Consider the following 9,303-nt stretch of genomic DNA (forward strand, 5'->3'; position numbering starts at 1 on the left):
CAGATATCTCCCTGAGGGAAAGGGACTGATAGATACAGGTCTGTGTAGAGATATCTCGCTGAGGGACCGAGACTGAGAAACACCAGTCAGTGTGCAGATATCCCCCTGAGAGAGAGTGACTAAGGGACACCAGTCAATGTACAGATATCTCCCTGAGGGAGAGTGAACTCAGAGACAGCAGTCAGTGTACAGATATCTCGCTGAAGGATCTGGGACTGAGAGACACCAGTCAGTGCACAGATATCTCCCTGAGGGAGAGGGACTGAGAGACACCAGTCAGTGTACAGACAACTCCCTGAGGGAGAGAGCACTGAGAGACGCCAATCAATTTACAGATAGCTCCCTGAGGGAGAGGGGACTACGAGACACCAGTTAGTGTACAGATATCTTCCTGAGGGGGAGGGACTGAGAAACACCGTTCGCTGTATAGATATGTCCCTGAGCGATAGGGACTGAAAGGCACCATTCAGTATACAGATATCTCACCGAGGGAGAGGGGACTGAGAGACATCATTCAGTGCACAGATATCTCCCTGCGGGAGAGGGAATGAGAGACACCAGTCAGTGTACAGATATCTCCTTGAGGGAAAGGGACTGATCGATACAGGTGTGTGTAGAGATATCTTCCTGAGGGAGAGGGACTGAGTGACACCAGTCAGTGGACAGATATCTCCCTGAAGGAGAGGGACTGAGAGACTCCAGTCAGTGTACAGATATCTACCTGAGGGGGAGGGACTGATAGATACAGGTCTGTGGACAGATATCTTCCTGAGAGAGAGGGACTGAGAGACAACATTCAGTGTACAGATATCTCCCTGAGAGAGAGGGACTTAGAGACACCAGTCAGTGTACAGATAGCTCCCTGAGGGAGAGGAATTGAAAGACACCATTCAGTGTACAGATATCTCCCTGAGGGAGAGGGACTGAGAGACAACAGTCAGTTTACAGATATCTCCCTGAGGGAGAGGGGACTGCGAGGCACCAGTCAGTGTGCAGATATCTTCCTGTGGGAGAGGTACTGAGGGACATCAGTCAGTGTACAGATATCTCACTGCGGGAGAGGGACTGAGAGACACCAGTCAGTGGACAGATATCTCCCTTGTGGAAAGGGGACTGAGAGACACCAGTCAGTGTACAGATATCTCCCTCAGGGAGAGGGTCTGAGAGACACCTGTCAGTGTACTGATATCTCCCTGAGGTAGAGGAACTGAGAGACACCAGTCAGTGTACAGATATCTCCCTCAGGGAGAGGGGACTGAGAGATACCAGTCAGTGGACAGATATCTTCCTGAAGGAGAGGGACTGAGAGACTCCAGTCAGTGTACTGATATCTACCTGAGGGAGAGGGACTGATAAATACAGGTCTGTGGACAGATATCTTCCTGAGAGAGAGGGACTGAGAGACAACATTCAGTGTACAGATATCTCCCTGAGAGAGAGGGACTGAGAGACACCAGTCAGTGTACAGATATCTCCCTGAGGGAGAGGAACTGAGAGACACCATTCAGTATACAGATATCTCCCTGAGGGAGAGGGACTGAGAGACAACAGTCAATTTACAGATATCTCCCTGAGGGAGAGGGGACTGCGAGGCACCAGTCAGTGTACAGATATCTTCCTGTGGGAGAGGTACTGATAGACATCAGTCAGTGTACAGATATCTCACTGCGGGAGAGGGACTGAGAGACACCAGTCAGTGGACAGATATCTCCCTTGTGGAAAGGGGACTGAGAGACACCAGTCAGTGTACAGATATCTTCCTGAGAGAGAGGGACTGAGAGACAACATTCAGTGTACAGATATCTCCCTGAGAGAGAGGGACTGAGAGACAACAGTCAGTTTACAGATATCTCCCTGAGGGAGAGGGGACTGCGAGGCACCAATCAGTGGACAGATATCTCCCTTGTGGAAAGGGGACTGAGAGACACCAGTCAGTGTACAGATATCTCCCTCAGGGAGAGGGTCTGAGAGACACCTGTCAGTGTACTGATATCTCCCTGAGGTAGAGGAACTGAGAGACACCAGTCAGTGTACAGATATCTCCCTCAGGGAGAGGGGACTGAGAGATACCAGTCAGTGTACAGATATCTCACTGAGGGAGAGGGACTGAGAGATACTCGTCACTGTACAGATATCTCCCTGAGGGAGAGGAACTGAGAGACCCCAGTCAGTGTACAGATATATCGCTCAGGGAGAGGGACTGAGAGATACTCGTCACTGTACAGATATCTCCCTGAGGGAGAGGAACTGAGAGACACCAGTCAGTTTACAGAAATCGCCCTGAAGGAGAGGGACTGAAAGAAACCAGTCAGTTTACTGATATCTACCTGAGGGAGAGGGACTGATAGATACAAGTCTGTGTCCAGATATCTTCCTGAGTGCGAGTGACTGAGGGACAACAGACATTGTACAGATATCTCCTTGATGGAGAGGGGACTGAGAGACACCAGTCAGTGTACAGATATCACGCTGAGGGAGAGGGGTCTGCGAGACACCAGTCAGTGTACAGATATCTCTCTGAGGGAGAGGGGACTCCAAGACACCAGTCAGCGTACAGCTATCTCGGTGTGAGACAGGACTGAGAGACACGAGTCAGTGTCCAGATATCTCCTTGAGGGAAAGGTGCCTGAGATACACCTGTCACTGTACAGATATCTCCCTGAGGGAGATTGACTGAGAGACACCAGTCAGTGTACAGATATCTCCCTGTGGGAGATTGGCCTGAGAGACACCGGTCAGTGTACAACTATCTCCTTGAGCAAGAAGGACTGAGAGACACCAGTCACTGTACAGATATCTCCCCAAGGGAGAGGGGACTGAGAGACACCAGTCAGTGTACAGATATCTCCCTGAGGGTGAGGGGACTGAGAGACAGAAGTCAGTGTACCGATATCTCCTTGCGGGCGACAGGACTGAGAAACAGCTGTCAATGTACAGATATCTCCCTGAAGGAGAGGGGACTGAGAGACACCAGTCAGTGTGCAGACACCTCCCTGTGAGAGAGGGACTGAGACACCAGTCAGTGTACAGATATCTCCCTGAGGGAGAGGGGACTGCGAGGCACCAGTAAGTGTACAGATATCTCCCTGAGGGAGAGGGACTGAAGACACAAATCAGTGCACAGATATCTCACTGAGGGACAGGTACTGAGAGACACAAGTCACTGTAGAGATACCTCCCTTAGGGAGAGGGACTGAGACACACCACTCAGTGAACAGATATATCGCTCAGGGAGAGGGGACTGAGAGATACCAGTCAGTGGACAGATATCTCCCTGAGGGAGAGGGACTGAGAGATACTCGTCACTGTACAGATATCTCTCTCAGGGAGAGGGACTGAGAGACACCAGTCAGTGTACAGATATCTCCCTGAGGGAGAGGAACTGAGAGACACCAGTCAGTGTACAGAAATAGCCCTGAAGGAGAGGGACTGAAAGACACCAGTCAGTGTACTGATATCTACCTGAGGGAGAGGGACTGATAGATACAGGTCTGTGTACAGATATCTTCCTGAGGGCGAGGGACTGAGAGACAACATTCATTGTACAGATATCTCCTTGATGGAGAGGGGAGTGAGAGACACCAGTCAGTGGACAGATATCTCCCCAAGGGAGAGGGGAATGAGAGACACCAGTCAGTGTACAGATATCTCCCTGAGGGTGAGGGGACTGAGAAACAGCCGTCAGTGTACAGATATGTCCCTGAGAGAGAGGGGACTGAGAGACACCAGTCAGTGTGCAGACACCTCCCTGAGAGAGAGAGACTGAGTAACACCAGTCAGTGTACAGATATCTCCCTGAGGGAGAGGGGACTGCGAGGCACCAGTAAGTATAGAGATATCTCCCTGAGGGAGAGGGACTGATAGATACATTTCCGTGTCCAGACATCTTGCTGAGGGAGAGGGACTGAAAGGCACCATTCAGTATACAGATATCTCACCGAGGGAGAGGGGACTGAGAGACATCATTCAGTGCACAGATATCTCCATGAGGGAGAGGGAATGAGAGACACCAGTCAGTGTACAGATATCTCCTTGAGGGAAAGGGACTGATCGATACAGGTGTGTGTAGAGATATCTTCCTGAGGGAGAGGGACTGAGTGACACCAGTCAGTGGACAGATATCTCCCTGAAGGAGAGGGACTGAGAGACTCCAGTCAGTGTACAGATATTTACCTGAGGGAGAGGGACTGATAGATACAGGTCTGTGGACAGATATCTTCCTGAGAGAGAGGGACTGAGAGACAACATTCAGTGTACAGATATCTCCCTGAGGGAGAGGAACTGAGAGACAGCAGTCAGTGTACAGATATCTACCTGAGGGAGAGGAACTGAGAGACACCATTCAGTATACAGATATCTCCCTGAGGGAGAGGGACTGAGAGACAACAGTCAGTTTACAGATATCTCCCTGAGGGAGAGGGGACTGCGAGGCACCAGTCAGTGTACAGATATCTTCCTGTGGGAGAGGTACTGATAGACATCAGTCAGTGTACAGATATCTCACTGCGGGAGAGGGACTGAGAGACACCAGTCAGTGGACAGATATCTCCCTTGTGGAAAGGGGACTGAGAGACACCAGTCAGTGTACAGATATCTCCCTGAGGGAGAGGGACTGAGGGACATCAGTCAGTGTGCAGATATCTCTCTCAGGGAGAGTGATTTAGAGACACCAGTCAGTGTACAGATATCTCACTGAGGGATAGGGACTGAGAGACACCAGTCAGTGTACAGATATCTCCCTCAGGGAGAGGGTCTGAGAGACACCTGTCAGTGTACTGATATCTCCCTGAGGTAGAGGAACTGAGAGACACCAGTCAGTGTACAGATATCTCCCTCAGGGAGAGGGGACTGAGAGATACCAGTCAGTGTACAGATATCTCGCCGAGGGACAGGTACTGAGAGACACCAGTCAGTGTACAGATTTCTCACTGAGGGAGATGGACTGAGAGACACCAGTCAGTTTACAGCTATATCGTTCAGGGAGAGGGACTGAGAGATACTCTTCACTGTACAGATATCTCCCTGAGGGAGAGGAACTGAGAGACACCAGTCAGTTTACAGCAATAGCCCTGAAGGAGAGGGACTGAAAGAAACCAGTCAGTGTACTGATATCTACCTGAGGGAGAGGGACTGATAGATACAAGTCTGTGTCCAGATATCTTTCTGAGTGCGAGGGACTGAGGGACAACAGACATTGTACAGATATCTCCTTGATGGAGAGGGGACTGAGAGACACCAGTCAGTGTACAGATATCACGCTGAGGGAGAGGGGTCTGCGAGACACCAGTCAGTGTACAGATATCTCTCTGAGGGAGAGGGGACTCCAAGACACCAGTCAGCGTACAGCTATCTCGGTGTGAGACAGGACTGAGAGGCACGAGTCAGTGTCCAGATATCTCCTTGAAGGAAAGGTGCCTGAGATACACCTGTCACTGTACAGATATCTCCCTGAGGGAGATTGACTGAGAGACACCAGTCAGTGTACAGATATCTCCCTGAGGGAGATTGGCCTGAGAGACACCGGTCAGTGTACAGATATCTCCCTGAAGGATATTGACTGAGAGACACCAGTCAGTGTACAGATATCTCGCTGAGAGAGAGGGACTGAGACACACCATTCACTGTACAACTATCTCCTTGAGCAAGAAGGACTGAGAGACACCAGTCACTGTAAAGATATCTCCCCAAGGGAGAGGGGACTGAGAGACACCAGTCACTGTAGAGATACCTCCGTTAGGGAGAGGGACTGAGACACACCACTCAGTGAACAGATATATCGCTCAGGGAGAGGGGACAGAGAGATACCAGTCAGTGGACAGATATCTCCCTGAGGGAGAGGGACTGAGAGATACTCGTCACTGTACAGATATCTCCCTGAGGTAGAGGAACTGAGAGACACCAGTCAGTGTACAGATATCTCCCTCAGGGAGAGGGGACTGAGAGATACCAGTCAGTGGACAGATATCTCCCTGAAGGAGAGGGACTGAGAGACTCCAGTCAGTGTACTGATATCTACCTGAGGGAGAGGGACTGATAAATACAGGTCTGTGGACAGATATCTTCCTGAGAGAGAGGGACTGAGAGACAACATTCAGTGTACAGATATCTCCCTGAGAGAGAGGGACTGAGAGACACCAGTCAGTGTACAGATATCTCCCTGAGGGAGAGGAACTGAGAGACACCATTCAGTATACAGATATCTCCCTGAGGGAGAGGGACTGAGAGACAACAGTCAATTTACAGATATCTCCCTGAGGGAGAGGGGACTGCGAGGCACCAGTCAGTGTACAGATATCTTCCTGTGGGAGAGGTACTGATAGACATCAGTCAGTGTACAGATATCTCACTGCGGGAGAGGGACTGAGAGACACCAGTCAGTGGACAGATATCTCCCTTGTGGAAAGGGGACTGAGAGACACCAGTCAGTGTACAGATATCTTCCTGAGAGAGAGGGACTGAGAGACAACATTCAGTGTACAGATATCTCCCTGAGAGAGAGGGACTGAGAGACAACAGTCAGTTTACAGATATCTCCCTGAGGGAGAGGGGACTGCGAGGCACCAGTCAGTGTACAGATATCTTCCTGTGGGAGAGGTACTGAGGGACATCAGTCAGTGTACAGATATCTCACTGCGGGAGAGGGACTGAGAGACACCAGTCAGTGGACAGATATCTCCCTTGTGGAAAGGGGACTGAGAGACACCAGTCAGTGTACAGATATCTCCCTCAGGGAGAGGGTCTGAGAGACACCTGTCAGTGTACTGATATCTCCCTGAGGTAGAGGAACTGAGAGACACCAGTCAGTGTACAGATATCTCCCTCAGGGAGAGGGGACTGAGAGATACCAGTCAGTGTACAGATATCTCACTGAGGGAGAGGGACTGAGAGATACTCGTCACTGTACAGATATCTCCCTGAGGGAGAGGAACTGAGAGACCCCAGTCAGTGTACAGATATATCGCTCAGGGAGAGGGACTGAGAGATACTCGTCACTGTACAGATATCTCCCTGAGGGAGAGGAACTGAGAGACACCAGTCAGTTTACAGAAATCGCCCTGAAGGAGAGGGACTGAAAGAAACCAGTCAGTTTACTGATATCTACCTGAGGGAGAGGGACTGATAGATACAAGTCTGTGTCCAGATATCTTCCTGAGTGCGAGGGACTGAGGGACAACAGACATTGTACAGATATCTCCTTGATGGAGAGGGGACTGAGAGACACCAGTCAGTGTACAGATATCACGCTGAGGGAGAGGGGTCTGCGAGACACCAGTCAGTGTACAGATATCTCTCTGAGGGAGAGGGGACTCCAAGACACCAGTCAGCGTACAGCTATCTCGGTGTGAGACAGGACTGAGAGACACGAGTCAGTGTCCAGATATCTCCTTGAGGGAAAGGTGCCTGAGATACACCTGTCACTGTACAGATATCTCCCTGAGGGAGATTGACTGAGAGACACCAGTCAGTGTACAGATATCTCCCTGAGGGAGATTGGCCTGAGAGACACCGGTCAGTGTACAGATATCTCCCTGAAGGATATTGACTGAGAGACACCAGTCAGTGTACAGATATCTCGCTGAGAGAGAGGGACTGAGAGACACCATTCACTGTACAACTATCTCCTTGAGCAAGAAGGACTGAGAGACACCAGTCACTGTACAGATATCTCCCCAAGGGAGAGGGGACTGAGAGACACCAGTCAGTGTACAGATATCTCCCTGAGGGTGAGGGGACTGAGAGACAGAAGTCAGTGTACCGATATCTCCTTGCGGGCGACAGGACTGAGAAACAGCTGTCAGTGTACAGATATCTCCCTGAAGGAGAGGGGACTGAGAGACACCAGTCAGTGTGCAGACACCTCCCTGTGAGAGAGGGACAGAGACACCAGTCAGTGTACAGATATCTCCCTGAGGGAGAGGGGACTGCGAGGCACCAGTAAGTGTACAGATATCTCCCTGAGGGAGAGGGACTGAAGACACAAATCAGTGCACAGATATCTCACTGAGGGACAGGTACTGAGAGACACAAGTCACTGTAGAGATACCTCCCTTAGGGAGAGGGACTGAGACACACCACTCAGTGAACAGATATATCGCTCAGGGAGAGGGGACTGAGAGATACCAGTCAGTGGACAGATATCTCCCTGAGGGAGAGGGACTGAGAGATACTCGTCACTGTACAGATATCTCCCTCAGGGAGAGGGACTGAGAGACACCAGTCAGTGTACAGATATCTCCCTGAGGGAGAGGAACTGAGAGACATCAGTCAGTGTACAGAAATAGCCCTGAAGGAGAGGGACTGAAAGACACCAGTCAGTGTACTGATATCTACCTGAGGGAGAGGGACTGATAGATACAGGTCTGTGTACAGATATCTTCCTGAGGGCGAGGGACTGAGAGACAACATTCATTGTACAGATATCTCCTTGATGGAGAGGGGAGTGAGAGACACCAGTCAGTGGACAGATATCTCCCCAAGGGAGAGGGGAATGAGAGACACCAGTCAGTGTACAGATATCTCCCTGAGGGTGAGGGGACTGAGAAACAGCCGTCAGTGTACAGATATGTCCCTGAGAGAGAGGGGACTGAGAGACACCAGTCAGTGTGCAGACACCTCCCTGAGAGAGAGAGACTGAGTAACACCAGTCAGTGTACAGATATCTCCCTGAGGGAGAGGGGACTGCGAGGCACCAGTAAGTATAGAGATATCTCCCTGAGGGAGAGGGACTGATAGATACAGTTCCGTGTCCAGACATCTTGCTGAGGGAGAGGGACTGAAAGGCACCATTCAGTATACAGATATCTCACCGAGGGAGAGGGGACTGAGAGACATCATTCAGTGCACAGATATCTCCATGAGGGAGAGGGAATGAGAGACACCAGTCAGTGTACAGATATCTCCTTGAGGGAAAGGGACTGATCGATACAGGTGTGTGTAGAGATATCTTCCTGAGGGAGAGGGACTGAGTGACACCAGTCAGTGGACAGATATCTCCCTGAAGGAGAGGGACTGAGAGACTCCAGTCAGTGTACAGATATTTACCTGAGGGAGAGGGACTGATAGATACAGGTCTGTGGACAGATATCTTCCTGAGAGAGAGGGACTGAGAGACAACATTCAGTGTACAGATATCTCCCTGAGGGAGAGGAACTGAGAGACACCATTCAGTGTACAGATATCTCCCTGAGGGAGAGGGACTGAGAGACAACAGTCAGTTTACAGATATCTCCCTGAGGGAGAGGGGACTGCGAGGCACCAGTCAGTGTACAGATATCTTCCTGTGGGAGAGGTACTGATAGACAT

Source organism: Pristiophorus japonicus, chromosome 8 (genome assembly GCF_044704955.1).
Source record: "Pristiophorus japonicus isolate sPriJap1 chromosome 8, sPriJap1.hap1, whole genome shotgun sequence".
In the NCBI taxonomy this organism is placed as follows: Eukaryota; Metazoa; Chordata; class Chondrichthyes; family Pristiophoridae; genus Pristiophorus; species Pristiophorus japonicus.